General features: G+C 41.8%; 1 protein-coding gene and 1 long non-coding RNA gene across 2 annotated transcripts in view; one reads left to right on the top strand and one right to left on the bottom strand.

Moving 5' to 3' along the window:
* RTN4 (reticulon 4) overlaps positions 1–10347 on the bottom strand; it is a 51433-nt gene extending 41086 nt beyond the window's left edge. Inside the window, exons 1-2 of the mRNA XM_090134542.1 lie at positions 10154–10347; positions 1044–1103 (exon numbers count right to left, since the gene is read on the bottom strand). The gene's annotated coding sequence lies outside the window, so the exon portion shown is untranslated. The remainder of the gene's footprint in view (positions 1–1043; positions 1104–10153) is intronic.
* LOC116231866 (uncharacterized) lies at positions 1052–8763 on the top strand. Its single transcript, XR_016463814.1, has 5 exons — positions 1052–1142; positions 3212–3341; positions 4424–4529; positions 4692–4910; positions 5903–8763. It is a non-coding gene; the product is annotated as an uncharacterized LOC116231866 (long non-coding RNA).
* Positions 10348–20189: the final 9842 nt, after the last annotated feature.

The following is a 20189-nucleotide window of genomic DNA, read 5'->3' as shown; positions in this document are numbered from 1 at the left end:
GCAGCTCCAAATTACACCAGCTGTCATGAGGGCAAATTACCATCAGCTGCAGCTTTAAATTCCCACATCCAGCTAATTTCATCCTAGGCTACAACTTGGTTAAGCTTCCATTCAGACACCTAAAGCAGATGCCTAACATCACAAATAACTTTGTAACAGAGAACAGGTATATGCTTGCTCATCATTAAAATACACAAGACTGTGAACTGAATCAAATCAGTGATAACACACAAAGTGCTCTAGCAAATGAGGCTGCAATCTGAGGAATTCACCTCGCTAAAACTGCACAGGAATTCAATTTTAATTGCATTTTGGTCTGACCACTCTTCCCCTTGGAACCAAACCAAAGGTGGCAAACATATAAAATGCCAGTTTTATGTCTCTCTGATGTTGTGGGGCCCTAAGCAGTGGGATCTTTCCATACCCCAAGAAGGCATAGTTTATATAGAAGAAAGACAGACAAGATTTGTGTACAAAATCCTCAAAACCGTTGCACTTCCAAGTGCTTGGGTAAGCTCCCATCTAAATACTGACCTCAGGTAAGGCTATTTAACCTGTCTGACTAACAGGTTCCCAACAAGCAGGTAGTGTGAATTTAAAAGAAATTTCTCCTTTGAAGTCCTGCCCTCTCTGTCCAGTTGGAGGACACTTAAGGGAACGTGCTGCAATGAATCAGAAAAGTCCTTACATGAAAATAAGGACTAAAAACTTAACATTTCGTTGTTATAATGAAGCAATTATACGTTGGAAAGAAAATGGAATCAATAAAAATATATATTCACATGTTATTAATTGAGTATTAGAAAAACAAATCCAGGGAAATGTGGTGGAATGGTGTACGCTGAGTGGTTTTAGTAGCACTTTCAACATTCACCAGGTCTCTGCAGAAGGTTTCAGCATAGAAAAATGTGAAGTTTTCTGAGGCTGATTCTAAGGAATCAGAATGATCAAATGATACAAAATGCAAATAATTCCTCACTTTAGTGTTAATATTGCTACTCTTCAGTCCTTCACATTTACAAGAAGTAAAATAATTCACTTACCATTTTAGCCACAATAGTTTACCCTCCTGAGGAGCACGAGGACCACCAGCTTTGTTGGACCTGGACACAAAAATCCATTCAGTATTAATGCAGATCAAGGTAGTATTGTAATTGCTTTTTAAGATGCATGATCCCCACTCCTACTTTTCATTTAAGCTTGAATGCTTAGAACCAACATCAAGTTTAGATCTCAGCATCACTCATTAGATTTGTACTCATGTCTACATTCAGATGTTTCAGCTGTGATACCAAGGGTGTTTTGTTGTTTTTTTTTTTCTCAGGGTTTTAATATGACTTTGTTCCCTGTAAAGCATCCCACATATTGTAATTAAAGTAATGAACCAGCAATGTTTGTTCCCTCTATGCCTGCGGATGCAATGGGAGAAAGAAGGTCCATTGATGTCCAGTACATTTCAGGTCTTTTGGATTGACATATTTGTGATGTCCAATTCCCAGGGAATGAGAAAAGGAGAACGTGCTCACAACATAATGAATTAGAGCACAGGCAGAACGCTTTTACAGCTACAAGTGTAGTTTTCAAGCAGATTGGTGGCACTGCTACCTTATCTGCAAACCTTAAATATGCGTGGAAAGCTTGCACTGGAAGCAACAGCAGTGATATCAAATGCCTCAGATTTGAAAGGTCCCAACATGCCATCTTCTCACTCTTTGCTCAGTCACTCGTGCACTGTAACTGCTTGTGTCAGCCTGGAATCTTCACACGAGCTGCAGTGGTGCTTTGGGGTCTGTGTGCACTTTGACTTCCAAAGGAAGTCAACAACGATACCGCAGCTGCTGCGTTTTGTCTCAGCAGTGTTTAGGGAGCTCCTCCTTTTATCTGGGTCGGATAAAGATAGGACAGCTAAAACAATTTCAAGACGGCTACCCTGCTTTCTCAGAAGCACACTGAGCTGGTTGTACGCCGGAGCCCTCCGTCTCCCTCACCTTTTCACACACAAAACAAAAAGCCCACCACCGCCACCTCAAGCTTTTCAGCACTTGATTTCAATTAGCTTTGGCAGTGGTGGAAGACTCAAGGATATTGAAGTCCTGATAGTTTGGTGAAAAAGAGCAGCTGGGTAACTTACAGAGAGCTCTTCTGTGGAAAGCAAGGTGGTTGTTGCCTGTTCTGTTTGACAGCCATCAGCTAGAATGAAGCTTTTATGAGCACGTTTGTCTTCTACCCAGCTGGCAAAACCAAAAAGGAGGATAAGAGGCACGTAGAGTAACTGCAAACAGCAATGTGCACTGTTAGACCTGATGTGATAAAAAGCTGAATTTGCTAGTTTTACTGGTTTTAGAACTAGTTTCTGACTGTTGTAGGCAGGGATTTATTCTAAGTGAGCCACACCAGAGGAACTGTGGTTAAGACTACCTCGCTGCAGCCACTGTTTTGGCAAGGACAGAGGAAAGTGGAAGGTAAATCTTGCAGACTGATTTAATTCTGATATACCCCAGAAGGGGTAAATGCAAAGGAAAAGATCTGGAACAACAGCACAAGGGTTATGTACTGTACTGCAGAAAGAAAAGCAAGGCTCATCAAGTTTTCTAGGGCAGGATGCCATGCAGGCATCACTTATTCTGAGCTGCTTGTTTAGTGCTCTCACTGTGACTTAAAAAACATGTATTTCAGGAAAAGCTCACTACTTGAATACCATATCTATTCAAGGAACAATCCTTCAGTACAGGCTGTTAGCAAATTAACTGCTTTTATTCAATCAGATGGAGTCAAGCTGCTAAACATTTTTAATATATGAGACTGAAAATGATTATAACCCTACTGGGTTATAATCTGGGCATGAATACCTGGATGTATTGGGAAAAATAAGTTTGACTTCAGAGTCAAAGATTTGCTTCTCATCCAAATCTTACCCGCTTGAAGCTTTAGTAAATGAAATCAGAATTCAGAACTAGCAATCTTAAAGATTTATCCAGCTAAATCAGTTGGATGGAGTTCCAGTCAGTGTTGCACCGTGCCTCAAAACACTGAACAGGTCTCTCTGATGGAGCACAGTACAGCCTCCCTGAAGTTAATATAGATAAACTAAGATGGAAGGTTTGTCTACCCTCAGAAACTTATTTCCTTCCCCACTTCTCTTTGCTTACAACTTTGATTCTTCACAAGAGTAATGACATACTTCATTTTTTTTTAAATTTTTTTTTTCCAGAACGTCACCTGGCAAATCAGTTTCCAAAGACTGCTGCTGAATGGATAAAATCACGTCATGCTTCAGCTGTGCAGTGTGCTGTAAAACCAACCTCACCGAGTGATGGCAAACAGCTTTTTGACATTACTCTGTTAGTAGTTTCTTTTGCCTAGACTACAATCTCGGGAAAGAATAAGTGAATAAGACATGCATGTTGTATTTCTTACAGTGTAAAAATGTTTTCTAAGCATCCTAGTTAGAACATTCAATGAAAACAGGCCCACCAATTGCCATTTCAAATAAATCCTTTCCCTGAAAAGACAGCCTGCTTGTTCCTATCTGTTAAACCTAAGAATTCATCTGTTCTGCTAAATTCTGTGTAATATCAGATGATAAATAGGCAATTTCCTCCTATTTTGGCACGCTTGTGTAACTGATAGGATGGCAAGATGTCCTTCGTGAGGTCTTCTTCAGCACCCAGTGAAAGGGCAAACCTCACCTTTTACTCCTAAGAGAAATCCTCCAACTCAGCCCACTTTTAGGCACTTTCCCCCAAAGATTATTGCTGCTGTCACACTGCTTCTCACCTGGCTCAGTTCAGCCCTTCTTACAGCTTGAAGTTCACTCAGATCTTCAATAGTTGTACTGAACTCTGTATCTGAAGCAAAATATTTTTCTTCCAGAACATAGCAAAAAGAAAGGATGTAAGACACACAGATGTATATGCACTTTATATTTCTGACATCAAAATGTCCATCCTGGCTTTTCTGCAAAGATGGTTACTACCTCTGCAGATTCAGCCTCTCTGCCATGATCTAAGGCACTTTTTATGTGAAAATCCATTTCTGTGGCCACCCCAGGATGGGGGATGACCTGTAAAAGTAATTTACACATCCTACTGTGTGATAAAAAGTTAGACAGCTGGGAGGAGACAAAAAGGGAAGCTGAAGTGGACAGGACCTCCAGCTGCTGCTGCACAGAATAGGAAGATCAGCACTCACATTGGCACTGTCTAAAACTATCTACTTTAGTTTCCTCAGACCAAAACAGCCCAGCACTGAATAGTTCTTACTTCTTACAGCATGCATCCAACTGCAGCCAAATAAAAATGGCAGTATTATTCCTAAAAGTAGTACAGGATATATCATCTCCCAGGGTTTTCAGAAATACTAAGTGCTATTTGAACTGCTTTTTAATAAAAGTACATAATGTAATATATTCATTACATTCTAGATCACTTTATGGCAACTGAATGACATCCCTACAAATAAATAATTTTTAAACAAACTATGTTAAGGATTTTGTCTACCCTCTCTGCTTGGAATTTTCAGCTCAGATGGTGAGTATTCCTTCTCTGTAATGATTTATGCACTTGTAATTGTGTGTGAGATATATATTTATAAATGCATATGCAGACGTGAACCAGCTAAGCTAAGTATGCTGTCTTGAACCTGACGGGCTGTTTGATTTTGTTTAAGAAGGCTGATGTTTGCTGTTACAGAATGCCTAGGCATCCCTGTCAAGAAGCAAGGCTCACTGGGTTGTGCAATGTCCTGGCACGTTAAGAAGCCATTACCTCCTCCTACACACAGTTCACAAGACACAATGCAACAGGTGGATGAAAGACATGTTACGTGGGGGTGTTTTGGAAAAATGAGGCAACAACAAACCAAAGAGGACAGTGGAAAAGCAGCAGTCATTTCGCCACCTGCTTTTATTGGTGAGTTGATTTTTCTGGCAGATGTTTGGGATTTGCTTGGATTTGCAAACTGTATCTACAAGCAAGCAAAAAAACATAAATATGTGCATTGAGATTAAAAAAAAAAAAAGGTAAACAATTGAACCTCAGCAAGGAATGAGTAGTATCCCATAATGCACATTTGGGTATGTGGGTAGATCACAATATACAGCATATATGGGCGTTCTATATTACATTATAGCTAGCTGCACGCAATCCTGTGAACTCCCTTCTGCTGTAAGCATCTAAGACAAAGGCTGCACGAACTCGTGTTTACAGAGCACAGCACAGCAAATCCACAATCCCAATCAGTCCCTGTATGGTACACAGACATTATAAATTTCTTTTAAAATCAGATTTCTCACAACTCCACAGATAGGCCAAGCGTGTCAGCTGAAAGCACAGCTGAAGAGGTGCTGGGAACCCACGCAGTTTGAGGTTCAGAACTGACAGAACCATTTCATTTCCACGTATCCAGCTCCACGTCGGGCTGCATGTCTGCACACGGCTAATTGGTTTTAAAATCCTCAGTACTGGCAACAAACAGACGTGTGGAATACCTTTATGCAGCGTGCGTTGCCGTATCACCTGGGGCAGCATCACATGGGATTTGACACTGTGGGCGGGTTTGGGGTTTGGCAATCCGTGGATAAGAAAACCCACAAGATCCTGCGAGAGATAAGTTTGGGTATTTGTGCTCTCAGTGCTGCTACACAGAAACTCTGACGCCACCATAAGCCATGTAGTACTCTTCCAAAAATAATGGCCATCTCATCCAGTGAGCATGAAGAACGGCTGGCTGTTCCTGTCCCTGTGCAATGAGGTCATTTCCTCACGAGGAGCTGTGCAATGTAATGCCAGAGCTCAGCATCTGGGGGCTCGTCAATGACAGCTTGGTGGGGAAGAGTGTGAAATGGTGGGTAGGAAAGGTGGGAGTTTATGTACAGAAACTGTGAGTTCCCTGTGCCTTGCAGAATGGAGGCTGAGCAGTGCCAGTCAGCATCAGCTGGAGGAAAAAAGAAGGCAGAACAAAACAGAACCTGTGTCCTGAGGTCTCTGAAAGAGCATCATGAGAGGACGAGGAGACAGAGGCTGGAAGGAGTCACAGCCACAATATGCAGAGATTGTTAAAAAAAAGAAAAAAAAATACAAAAGAAGAAAGGGCAAGAAATCCCCTTTTCTATTACAACAACAGCTGAGGCAGAAAACCAGTGAAAAATCTAAATCTAACTGCAAGTTACCTTGCCACAATGAATTTATTTATGGTTTGACTCAGTTCTGTTATTGTAGATGTATATTTAAGTCCAAGTTGTCCCCCACTCTTTTTTCTCATTCAAAACTTATTCCTAAAGACCAGCTTGTCACTCAGATATGTACCTCACTACAGGATGATGCAGTTGTTTATGGGTTTCTAAAGGCAGGAGGACTAAAATATCAAGTCTGATACAACGTGAATCCAGTGGCAGTAGTTCAGTGGCACGAGGACTGACCTTCCATTCTGCTCATTCTAATTATATAATGCTGTTAAAATCAGAAGGCATTACACTGTTAAACAATATTCTGAAACAGCCATGTATTTGTTTAGTGAATAGCCAGTCTGAATCTCTGCTTTGTTTTGCACTCACAGGTTAACTTCCTTGTAGACTGAGAATGAGCTAAAAAACGCCCCAACAAATATAATCTGAAAATACATTTGGATGTATTATGATAATAAACAAAACCTTCATCACAAAGTAATGTAATGGAAGCATGTTAGAAAGATTCCACCTAAGATCTAGAAAGCACAACAGAGCTGGGAAAAAAAAAAAAAATCAAAAGGTATTTAAAGTAGGAAACAAGAGGTTCAGGAGATGCAGCTATTTAATTCATGCAAGAAGATCTTCAGATGAATTAAGTACTTCAGTCCAGCCACTCCAGACCCAGAGGCTGGCGTGATGAAGTGAGCTAACCTGACAGGAGTGTGGGAATGTGAGCAGCAGGAGGAGAAAGGACTCTTGAAGAAGAAACTGGTTTCGTCCCAACACAAAGTTACCAATGCTAATATAATCCTCAGCGCTAACGAGGGTTTGAAGTATAATGAGGATGGAGCTGGAGCCCTGCTGCATCAGTCTGAGGCTGGGATCGCCAGCTAAAGCAGCCCTGCAGAAATCTGCTCCCCCACACTTCTCCAAAGGGAGCATCTCTTCAACACAGCTCTGCAGTGGAAGGAGCACAACCTCATCCTGGGACCACCACAGCACTTAGTGGCAGAATTACAAGTTAGGGACATCTGCAGACTGCCCTGTTTTTGAAAGACAACCCTGGCATTATGTGAAATCATGGATGTGTATTTGCTTCGAGGAAAAGTGAAGCGATCCTTAATTTTTACCAAGCTGGATAAAAACCAGCTCCTGGCTAAAAAGTGTTATGTATTTAAGAGAACTGTCATTAAAATCAGCCTTCCATGCAGACTCATTGGATGAGCTCCTCAGTTTGCATGGAGCCGGGCTGCTTTGCTCACATCATGCACTGCTGGGAGTTCGTGGCAGCTGAGAATCCAGCCTGCAGCTCTTAAGTAGTGCAGAATTAACCGGGGGATACGTGGGCTCCACGAAAAGCATAGCATCACAAGATATCTCTGTGCATTACAATAGCAGTCCCAGCACAAGCCTGATACCAGATTCACCATACATCATCAGAACATGGATGTGCATTGGATTCCCAGTGTTTAGCCTGAGGAGTCAAAAGACCACCCACTCTTCACATGCCCATGCACCACAAACTCAAACACACTTCCCAGTGCCCTACAACAACCTTTCAGCCCACGGCAAAGACCACCAGCTAGATTTTTTCTTTTTGAACTGACTGACAATAGTTCTCTTCACACATAAACTGTAGAAACGCTCTACCTCCAAAATTAGCTGCACTGTTTTCTATTATTGTCTCTAATGCTCTACGGCAGTCTTACTCTTTGTATTTGAAAAAGCAAAAGCAAACTGGGAATACAGCTATTGTTCAGACCTGAAAACATATTCCCACTGCTTTAGTAATCCAGTTGCTATTTGTTTTGGTATGCAACACTGACACCAAAGAAATCAAGAGATGGATTTAGTAGGACCACGCTGTGATCTCAAGGCTGACAAAGAACAAGCCATAAATGGGCTCTGTAGAGTCTAAAAATGCATGAAAACAAACTTTAAAGCAATTGTGATTTACAATTTATTTAGTTATTTTAAGAACTGCCTGCTAGTTTTAGAGTAATGTGATGTGCCTGGTGTCTGGCTTTGCTATTAACTTGCCTAAGTGAGTGTTGACAGTCTCTGTATTCTTCAGAAACTGATGAAATGGGTTGTACCTATAGAACAAACTCTAATTGCACTCATTCTCTTGTATCTGCAGATTTAATCTGATTTTTGTACTTGTTTCTCAGCCTAAGATCCTCCTGAATAAAGTCCACATATTTCTAAGAACAGGCAGTTGGGATATTTCTATTCTAGTTATCAGCCATACCACTGGAACCGAAATAGCATCAATTAAAATTGTCATTGACCTCTTACAGAGCGCTGATAGAAGTGCCATTCTCCCTGTGTCCCAGCTGCTTTTTATACAACGGGGTATTTGATTTCCTCTGAACATTTGATAGAAAGATGAAACTGTCCGATGTTTCCAATTAAAAACAGTTTGTGTTCTACGATGGCTTTAACCACTTCATTAAATCGTTCGTTACGGGTTTGCTCACAGCTTTGCCTTTAATTTGCCTTCTAATACCACAAATTGTCATCTTTCCTTCAATCTGTACACTTTTCACTTACGGATCTAATACAATCATCAGGAAGCTCCATTTTCTTTCATTTGTTAACATCAAAAAGATGTCATTAAAAATCATCACCGCTATTCCGTCTGCCACTTCTGTGCACTGTCAGTGCCCCCGAGTCGTCTGTCTGCAGTGTTAAGGAGTCTGCAGATGTATGTAATCTGATCAGAGAAAATGAGAGACAATTTAAACTCTGCGTCTGTTGTAAAAGGTCTCAAACTGCTCCTTCTCAGCCCCAGGAATCTAGCCGCAGTCCGGCCCATGATGCGGCTTCATGGGAGTGAAGTGTTTCCCCACTCTTTTTGGGAATATTGCCAATGCATTTCCTTGCCTCGTTCGGATGTGGCTGTCCTTCACATCCACGTTTTGTTCCATTTAGATCAGAGTAATGCTAGACCCTTTCTGCTGATGTGTATGCATGCAGAATTAATAGATTTCATCTACCACAAAAAGACGCTGGCAGGAGTTTTGTTGGCAGCAGGCAGAGTAAGCACATAACTCCCTCAGTGGCTTAGTTGCCCTGGTTGCCAACCACATTCAATATTGGCCTCAAGGTGCTTCCTCTTGACCTTTAAAGCCTTGTGGAATCTCAGCCTGAGCGCCTTCTCCAATACAGCAATTCCCTCACCTTCCCAAGTGCCAGCCAGGCTTGTCTGAGTCCCTGTTGTCTCACCAGCAGGTATCCAAATGTGCTCAGCTAACTAGCAGCTTGATTGCATTGAGCAATTGAAAGCAAGTTACATCAGATTTTATAAGAGCTCTAGATTACAATAAGGATGTGTCAGTTACCTGAACGTCCTTCCCACCCTCTGGTCCCTTTGGGACACTTAATATAGTAACAAAGAACAACAAGGGACAGAGTTTGCACCTATAGTCCTAAATGCAACATACAGCAACACAGCTGTATGCAAGTAGGTAGCCACAATACTGTTTTGGAATACTATTTGACATAACAAGCTCAGGCTAACCAAAAAGATTGTTCAAACAACAAATATATTCACTAAAATGAGAGTTCCTTTCTCTTTGGTTTAGCCTGCAGGGAATTTGCACAGTGCTCCACAAAAATGGTTTTTCTAGATAAAAATTAAAAAAAATTAAGCTTTTTATCCAGCCCATCCGTCAGCTTCCCAGCAAAAATTAGGCTCCTCCACACAAGCATTGTTTCCTGAGAAACACGGAGTTGTGCTTGAATAGAGGGCACAGCTTGTGTTTTTAAAATCCTGCTTATACTTTACAAAGCACTGATAAGGGCCTACGTTGCAGAAAGCTTATTTCAGGGCATTAAAAGATAGCAGAAAATGAGAAAGCTGATCCTGGTCTCATCTTACTGGGAAGTCTGGCTCAACTGCAGTCTTCCCTCAGTGAAGATCTATGCTGTAAGTTAACAAACTGCTTGTCGGTATAAGAAAACAAAGTTATTCTGCCACTTTACCTTTCCAGGCTCATGTTCCTTGTGCTCTGTTTCCCAGTCCCACTCCACGTGGCAGAGGTTTCTGTGACAGTTGGATGGTAACACAAGCGAGTGCCATCAAAACCACAAGCAATGCCTTTGCTGTAATTGCTGCTACAGGTACGCTGTAATTCCTACAACCAAGCAATCATCTGTATCACAGTGACAAAAGGTACCGTCTGGTTTGTGCTTCTCAGAGGGTCTGTAGGAGTTCTCACAACAGAAAATCAACAGTGCTTTTATTTTAGCAACAAGAGCTGTTCAAGTGATGGTATTTAAGGAATGAGGTCACATATTCAAGCTGTTTAGATGTAACAGCGTTCAGAGATGTCAGTCAGGCTCCAGGCAGATAAAAAGTGCATCCTCTTATCACCCAGGCATTTCTAGTGCTGGTGTGCTTCTCACATTTAATAAAGCACAGGATGGAAAATGAACTCTGTCCTGGCACAGACGGATGCTTCTGAAGCCATTCACAATATATAGCACTGCTGGAAAATATGAATTAAAAGACTTTGTGCACTTCGTGATCCGAGGGAAAAATCAATGTTCGTACCTGGACTGGTAGTTTTTCTCTATGTTAGGTCAGATTTCAGTAGGATGGATTTTGTAGCAGGAAATCCTAGGCAACAAAGCACATTTCAATTACTGCATTGGTAAAACTTCCTCAGTGGTGTAAAGCACTAATCTGAATTTATAATTTCATCCAGATACACTTAATTAACATAGAAGATTTGGCCCAAGGTTTTTGGCCAATGGCAGAATATGTCTGATGCATCTACAGAATATGTCTGTTCTCATGCATCTACAGAAAGATCAGTGGTTCATCTTAAATTTTTATGGAACGTTTCATTCCGAATAAATTTCCTTTGACTGCTTCAGTGTCAACCAGCTTTACCCATACATGTGAGCAACTTTTACTCAATGAAATATATATGCCTGTGTTGCTTAACAACAATATTTATATGCATAAAGAATTGGCTCCAGAGAGATGACCTGAGAACATGCTTCCACTCTAGCTCCCATTACTTTTGGGCATCCCTGAAGGCCAGTAACACTAGTCCTAGTATGAGAACAGAAGCTCAAGAAGAATTAAGTACAACTAAAAGACATCACAACTTCATACAGTTCCACGTGTTCTCCTATTTAACATTTCTTACATTAAAGAAAAATAGAATAAGATGGATAGGAAAAAATACTCAAAGGGGACTGGATTCACAGCAGTCATGCATGATACATGGTAAAATCCTTCATTTCCCACTAAACCTGGGAGTTATTACATTAAAATCTGACCCAAGTAAAACTAATAATAGAGTAATTCTTGCTCTCCTACTTCAAACCTGGGCAGCACCACCTGAACTGTGCGATATTCAGTATTAATGCACCCTCAGCAAGCTTGCAGATGACACCAAGCTGAGTGGTGCAGCTGACATGCTAGAAGGGCAGCCATCCAGAGGGACCTGGACAGGCTGGAGAGCTGGGCCCATGCCAACCTCATGAAGGTCAACAAGGCCAAGTGCAAGGTCCTGCATCTGGCTCAGAGCAATACCAAGCACACAAATACAGGCTGGACAGAAAATGGCTTGAGATCAGCCCTGAGGAGAAGGATTTAGGAGTGTCGGTTGATGAAAGAGTCAACATGAGCAGGCAGCATGAGTTTGCAGCCCAGAAGGCCAACTGCATCCTGGGTTGCATCAAGAGAAGCATGACCACCAGCAGGTTGAGGGAGATGATTCTGCCCCTCTCCTCTGCTCTCCTGAGACCCCACCTGGAGTACTGCATCCAGTTCTGGAGCCCCCAGCACAAGAAGGATGTGGAGTTGTTGGAGCAGATCCAGAGGAGGGCAGTGAAGATGATCAGAGGGCTGGAGCATCTCTCCTGTGATGACAGCCTGAAAGAGCTGGGGCTCTTCAGCCTGTAGAAGACAAGGCTCCAGGGGAACCTTATAGCAGCCTGCTTGTACCTGAAGGGACCTACAGGAAAGCTGGGGAGGGAATTTTTATAAGGGCAGGTAGCAACAGGACAAGGTGAAATGGCTTTAAACTGTCAGAGGGTAGATTTAGAAAGAAATGTTAGAAAGAAATGCTTTACTATGAGAGTGGTGAGACACTGAACAGGCTGTCCAGTGAGGCTGTGGATGCTCCCTCCCTGGAAGCATTCAAGGCCAGGCTGAATGGGGATGTGAGCAACCTGGTCTAGAGGGAGGTGTCCCTGCCTACAGTAGGGGGGGCTGGAATTAGATAAGCTCCCTTCCAACTAAAACCATTCTATGATTCTATGATTTATCACTACACAGAAAGAAGAAACATGGAATGTCTGCCTGCAGAAATGCTTGGTGAAAGCACTGCCATTGACAGTGAGTGAACTGAACAAGCAGCCAGAACGTCACCTGAGACATCAAGTAGAGCCAACTATTTTCTGCTAGAAATAAATACTTTCACTGACATGACTAAGATTATTCGTGTTTGTTTCTGCACTTTATCAGCTATTCTTTTCTTTCTTTCTGCCCAACAACAGCACACATAGGCAGTTTTTGTTCTTTCCTCATTACAAAATAAAATTAAAACCTGTCTGAAAAAGACTGACTTTTCTTTTGGGAGCTTTCATGTTGCTGCCATGGCACTGTTTGTTTTCTCCTTTGTTTAGTCTGTGTATGGAAGCTGTTTACCTGAACCTGCCCCAAACAAATATTACGACTTAGGCTAAACACAGAAAGCAATTTGTACCTCATCTCCCTGACAGCAGTACAAATTCTTTGTCTTCACTGAAAAAGAGGAAAACGTGTTGCTAGCTACTGAAGATACCTTGCCAAAAGACAAACCTGTCTCCCCAGGCACTGAGTCCAGGCCAGTCCCCATTCTGGAGGCACTCACTGGATAGTCCCCTTTCTTTGGAACTCTCCCTGTGGTGGAAACTGATGCAAGGATGCACAAGGAGCACTGCATTAGCATTGGGTGTACAGTAGTGAGGCAGTCCTTCAGTTAAATAGTAAAGCAGAGCTGTTTTGTTTGGTTGGTTTATGTTTTATAAGCCCTGTTGCTATATGACAGGTTAGAGGTGACAGATGCTCAGTTTCTTTCACTCATCCAAGCCAATGGTTTGATCTTGCAGAACTGCATCAGTGCGTTTTTCAAGCTCTGGACCACCTTACTAACAGCATGAAGGATTGTAAGGATCAAGGATTAATAAGGATTCTGATGAGCATCAACTTCTTTCAAAGTTTTTGACCAAAACTTGCCTCTCTGTACAATCAATAGCATCTGAGCAACTTCCCAAGCAAATTAAACCTATCCAAAGCATTCCATTAAGCAATTTTTAATGTAGGCCATGTACTGCCATTATAACCAATTTGTAGGGTGCTAAGAGCATTTCACCACTTCATTATTTCATGTTACCAAGTTGCTGAGTGATTCATGTTGTCTGAATGTCTCATTTCGTGGCTTAACGAAAGCTATCACAGCCACTTTATGTATCTGATTCAGAAAACCTGTTATTGCTTACAGATGGAGTTCAAATAGAAATGATTAATTGAGTCTATTTCAGTCATTTAACAAACATACTAGCAATAACATTATGAAATAAATGGAGGAAATGTTTCTAATTTTCTGCTACTTGAAGGTACATTACAATTATACTACAGGTGAGAATAAAGCAGCAAACCTCAATTATATTAATTGTCTTTTGCTAATTTAGGCCAACTGAACATAACTCCTGTCAGGATTCTTCTGTATCATGTGTTTGTGCATGTAATTTGCTTGTTCACTGTGACAAGGCAGAACTATTAATCAGATGCAAACAGAGCAAAGTTCAAATCGTTGAGCTTGTAATCACTGCCTTTCTCTGCTGTTCTGGGCTGGACCTCACACATCAGCTTTAGAAATACACCCTAACTGGAATGTGCTGTCATCTTGCAGTGAGCTCTAGCATATATTGCCTCCCAAACCATTCCTCTCTTTGACAGGCTGTGCAGAGCCATCTCAGGCTCGAGCCTTTGCCAGCAGGTCTCTGAAAGCAGCGTCAGGGAACTGATTTAGCAGTCACACAATAATGCTGAGTAACGCTGATCCTCACAGGGAATAATTTCTGCTGCTGTCACTTCTGAGTCATTACATTTTCTGAGGATGGAGCCTTATTTGCTAGCTCAAACTCTCCTTGATGCATGAATGCTGACTCCAAAGCTCCATAACTTCTTACTATAAAGAAGTTGTCCAAAGAAGTTCCTTTGTGGAAGGATCAATAGTCAAACCCCAGCCATGACTTTAAAAAATACTTCTGCATTCATTTGCCTTTTTTTTTAACATATCTCCAAATGCTCAAATGCTCAAAAGGAAGCCTTTCTCAAAGCAACTACAGCCCCCTCTGCCTTCTTTTCCTTAGATACTCCTCACCTCTTTTCCCCTACTCCCATTTCCATCTATGGTTCTGTGGTTGTTTCCTTTAAACACTTAATCTTTACATAGTTTTTAATTTTAAAAATCCTCTTTCAAATATTCAAATAGTGAGAAAATGCATTGCTGGAGAGTAAAGAGGACACAAAGCTTTGGGCTGACAGCAAGACAGCCTTAAGCTCCAGACACCATCATCTCCTTAGGGCATCTTTCTGCTGAGTTCAACAGACACTGCATCTTCAGAGCCTGGCTTGGCCGTGTTACAGACATGCACAAGGCATGACTCTAAACCACAACACGCTGTTCTGTTCCTTCTGGCTTACTTTTAGAGTAGTCAATAGCAGGATTCATTTTCTATCTACTACTTGTTTTCTTTCGTAAACACAGAAGTAACCTCCATATGTTACCAAGTTAAACCAAATCAATGTACTGTTTATTTTCAGACTTCTTATTCAGTGCCAAGAGAGATGATAATGAAGAATCAATCTGCCCTGTATGTATAAGCACAGCTCATTCTATGTAGTCTGCCAACATTTATGTTCTCAGACTAATGAAGCCTTCAAACCATAAGCACTAGCATTGGAATCCTTTAAAACAAGGATATATAGGTACCAGAATCCCACATAAGAGGGAATATAAGCCAGGGAAGAAGCAGACACAATAAGCTTTTTTTCAGCTCTGAAAACACTAAGTCATGCTCAGTGGACTGCTGAAATGACTTTTCTTTGTACCCAGCTATGTAATGCCTTTGCAACACTGCCAAACTGCAGATGGGCTTTCTATAATGGCTCCTCTTTAAAGCTTCACAAGGATTTCCCTGCCTTAAATCAGGTCTTATTGCTGCACCAAAGGAAAGATATGCTCTTAATATTGACAGGTTTTGTAACCAAATTATAAAGCGTTGTTCTTGATTTCCTATGCAGGCAGCAAGCAGTGTTCTCAGCTCAGGAATCTTAACCATTCTTCCTCAGCACAGCAGAAGCAAAGCAGTGACCCAGCCTGCTTCCTGCAAACACTGTGGCATTGCTGTGCCAAGCTCTCTGCAAACACCAGACATGAGGGAACTTACTCCACAGGTTTGTCCTTGAAGTTGGAATTACTTACTAAGCCTGAAGCATGAACTAAGTTTTTACATTCTTTTTTTTTTTTTTTTTAATCCCTATCAACAACAACAACAAAAGCTGCAATTTTTACATATTCCAGATTATGAATATCTGGAAATCTGGAGTGTTCCAAAAATGAGGCAGCTGGCCTAAAGCAATGCAGTAAACATGAGGTTCTGCAGACTGTTCTCTCTCTTTAAAGTTCACACAGCTGATGTGTGAGTGAGCACAGATGCAGCTGTTTAAAGGGGAGCCAGGCAGCCACGGTGGTGACAGAAACTCAGCATCCAGAGCCTGGCTGGTGCCAAGCAGTGAAGGTACCCATGTCCTGGGATAGCCTTCAGGATGAAAAGCGCTGGGGCAATTTTTTCCCATAGTCCCAGCAAGAATTCTGATTTGGTAACTGAAAGGTCTCCTTGTTACCTCTTGGTCTCATGTGGTTACAGTGTGAGAGCTGAGCACAGACCCTATAAATGATGACTGATCATCTAACGAGATACCATGCTGATTTTCCCAGTGAAATGTGACGGCTACGGAAAGTCCATTTACAGTCTGTCAAGGACAGTTGAAAAAAAGAGAGATCACAAAAGTGCTAATTCTTCATCTTTCCTCCTGTTTAGTCATTAGTCAGAGCCCATTAGAGCAAGCCACGAGCCCCCTGTTCAAGACAGAAGACCCCCACAGATGTAATGGGGAATCTGAATGGGAGGAGACCCCTCGCAGCAGTCTGTGCACTGCCAGCTGCCCACCCCCAGCTTGGTGTTGATGAGGCTTCATTACTGCAGACAGCTTCCATCAGGTACCAGGAGCCAGCCATGCCCTCTTGGTTGATGTCTCTAAACGTGTCACTGCAGCAATACAAATATAGCCAGTCCATTACTCTCCAATTGTTTGACTAAGCAGGTTTTGGCTGAGAAAACACTATTATTTCACCACTGGGACCAAATTTTTATTTCAGATATATTCCTGCAGTCGTTGCATTTCCTGGCTAGGGCTGCACCTCTACAAACCCAAGGGCAGAGCTGGCCCTTGCTGAGCAAAGAGCTCTGATGGGAACCTACACTTGAGCCTCCTGTTTTTCCATCCTGAGTGTTGATTAAGAAGTGACAGGGCACAAGGAAATGGACAGAAAACAAACTGTGAAGGATACTGGAGAATCAAATTCTGTTCTCAGTAAAACATTCACTCACTAGAGAAGATTACTAAATCTCATATTAAAACTACTTGTCTTTTCAAGGGTATGGAGAGCTATTCAGTAACTGAGTGAGGTGCTCCTGCCTAAAAAACTACGTAACAGAAATCCTGCACGCTGTGATTATTTAATAAAATATTGAACCAGTCTTTTGGATCACAACTCATAACTTAATATCAGCTTTCTACATACAGGTTAAGAACACAGTCTTCGAGGAAGCCTTAGATTAAGCTTCCTGATAAAACATATTAGCTGCAGAAAAGTTGCTTCATAAGCCCTGAATCAGATGCCAAAAAGTACCTCTTTGTGTGCACGGAAACAATGCAGCAATCCTTCCATGCTGAGTGCAGCTATAGGCCTCTCTACAGTCTGGGCACACTCAGCTCTATAGTGCATGAGCTGTTTTTGTTTGCAGATGGCAGGGTTTCTCAGCAACGTAAGAATGTGAAGCACAAGTGGCATGTGTCAATAAGAACAAAGCAAAAAGTCAAGCTTGGCTTCCTTTCACAAGAAAGAAGCCCAGGAGAACTGGGTAGTTCTCCTTTCATGCATTTCTCCTCCTATGCTTTTTGCCTACAGGTTGTTGCCCAAGAGTTTACAGAGCTTGGCCCAGGTGTGCTTCTGCTGCATACACAAAAATGCCCGAAAGGAAGAGGGAGAGAAAGGGCACAAACATAAGTATATAGATGAAATGTTTTCATTGCGATGCAACAACGTAATGCATACTAATGGAATGAGGTCTGCACTGTCTTTATTTGGGGTATGCTTAACAGCAGGAACAGTATGGCAGCCTTGTGCCCTAAATGGTGGGACTAGATGATCTTAGTGGTCCTTTCTGACCTTAATGATTCTGTTATTCTGTTCTGTATTACTGGGAAATTCTCTAACCTCATGCAGTTTTAGATCTACTGATAAGCAGAATTACATCTTAATTTTCATCCCTCCAGCGGTGAATGTTTCACAATAATCATACTGATTTCATCTGTCCCAAGAACAGATTAAAAAGTAGCTTTAGCTATCAGTGTTGTGTCTCTGGGAACACTGGAAAGCCTTTAAACTTTCTTGTTCTTGTAACTTTTTTGATTATGCCTTGGAATAAAACCATTGGTCTCTTGGGCCACGCTGCTGTGCAAATAGCATCCTTCAGAACTGATGTCACCATACTAATTAGCCCTTAAATGAAGCCCCATGTCACTGAGAGTGGTTTTTACACCAACACTGAAATTGATTATCTTTTGTATCAAGCACCAGGGTGATGGACAATGAGGTGCACTGCAAACAAATGGCCCAGTGTTGTCAACTCCCACGTGCCCTCTGTCATTTGTGTAGTCCCTCTTCATCCTGGAAGAAGCAACAGGCACCTCGAGACTCATTGCTTTTGGCAGGGTCCAGTAAGCTAGCTAAACTACATCCACTTCACTAGCTTTGTTTGCAGAAGTTGAAACCAAGTGGAAAAAAACACCACCAGCTCCTTGCTGCTCAGATTTGCCCCCTGATGGTTCACCTTGGCAAAGGACCGAGCCTTGTTGCTGGACATACTTTCACCAAGGCAGTGCAATAGAAGGGAAGTCATGTCTCAACTGCGCCGTTCCCAGAAAGCTAATCTCTTGCATACTCTCAATCCAGTCCTGAATTTCCATGTCCCAACCAGCAAACAGACTGTGTTCTTTCACAAATCACCAGCCAACGTGACTGCTCGCAGCCAAGCAGCTGCTATTGTTCTCTGCCATTTCTAAGGGCTCAACTTTACAGTCACTAGACAAAGATCAGGCTAAACAAGGCCTGAAAGAAACAAGCAGACAGATTCATCCACAGTTACAAGGGCATAAGAAGCAAACAATATTTTTTTTTTAAATCCAAAGTAGTATAGAGGAGGAGTTGTACTGGAAGATCCCATGGAAATGACATTAACACATTCGTAACTGAATCTGCAAAGAGGGTGGTTTGAGCATCACAACAGGAACAGAGATGACATTTAGCCAGCCACGAGCCTGCCAGCTTGAGGAGATCACACACAGCCTGTCAGAGGAGGTGATGGATTTCAAACAGGAACTATGACAGCATTTCTAACACACTGAGTGGCACCCTGTGAGTGTTCATCTAACGTGTTCACCACAGAGACTGGGATGGAAATTCCCCTTGTAAGTGCAATTCCTCTATTTTGTCATCTCTTAATAATAAAATAAAGAAAGTTAACTTGTAAAGAGAATGGCAGAGCTATTCTGTGGGCTAACTATCTGCTTACAGCATGGAGCCAGAATCAACTTCTTTGAGTAATTTGTTTCCAAAACTTCTCTCTAATTGAGGGAAATTACTTACATGGGATGGTTCAATTTTATTTTCATTAACCATCTTCTGAAATTTCTAGGGAACTTCCTCATGATTCGAAGATGCAGGATTCTGCCTAGTAATGCCAAATACAAATCTTTTGATGTTAATTTTTTGTCCTCACCTGGGCTGTCCACACACTTTATTGCAGTGACACTATCAAAACAGATGCACACAATCATTTTCCCATTCTTTAGCAAGGTCCAAGACCTATGACAGAGGCATTTTCACAGAAGCATGGCTCCAAAGTGAAAACAGAACAACATTGTCCAGTTCTTGCTTTGTCTTTTTTTTTTTCATTATTCTTTTTTTGAAGCCAATATGAAGTTAGTTGTCTTGGACAACTTTGGGCTGTACTTAGACCAAAAGTTAAGATTAGGAGAAGAAAACAGCTACTGAACATAGAATAAACTGTAAGCCCTTTCCAAAGGTGATGGAAAGAGAAGTCTAAAAGGTAAATCTTTCTTTGTTCCTGCTTCTGAAGCAAGAAGAAAAATAGGAATGATTCAACCTACTCCAGATACCAGATGATGCATAACAGCATGTATCCACATGGTAGCATTCCCAGAGGTTGCCAAGACTCAGAGGAGACCACAACTGCTTCTGCAAATTTCAGCACAGGCCTGGAGGCTCTGCACCAGAGCAAGTCAGCTCTGCGAAGCCTGGTGTCTCTTTTGAGGAGAAATCTCAGGCACAAGGCTTAGATAGTACAGAATCTCTAAAGAGGAGAGACGGACAGCGACAGAACTGGAAACTGTTCAAGGAAGGACTGAGTCTGTGAAGGCACTTTAGTAAATTTAGCCAACTTCATTTCAGAGTGTCTGCTTAAAAACAAAAAAAGAAAAAACAAAAGAAATATCAAAGAGAGCCAGATTCCAACCATACTGTTTGTCCAGCTCCCCATGTCTTCTAGCACAAGCAGCATTGCAGTGTGAGGCTTCGGGTTCGGTTATGCACGGGAAACCTCTTATTCGGGTGCTACTGAAATGAGAGCTGTCTCTGCAGGCAAA

The sequence above is a fragment of the Phasianus colchicus genome, chromosome 2 (genome assembly GCF_987193195.1).
Source record: "Phasianus colchicus chromosome 2, bPhaCol1.hap1.1, whole genome shotgun sequence".
Lineage (NCBI taxonomy): Eukaryota > Metazoa > Chordata > Aves > Galliformes > Phasianidae > Phasianus > Phasianus colchicus.
Note: the sequence above shows the minus strand (reverse complement) of the source record. Positions and strands in the feature narration are given on the sequence as shown.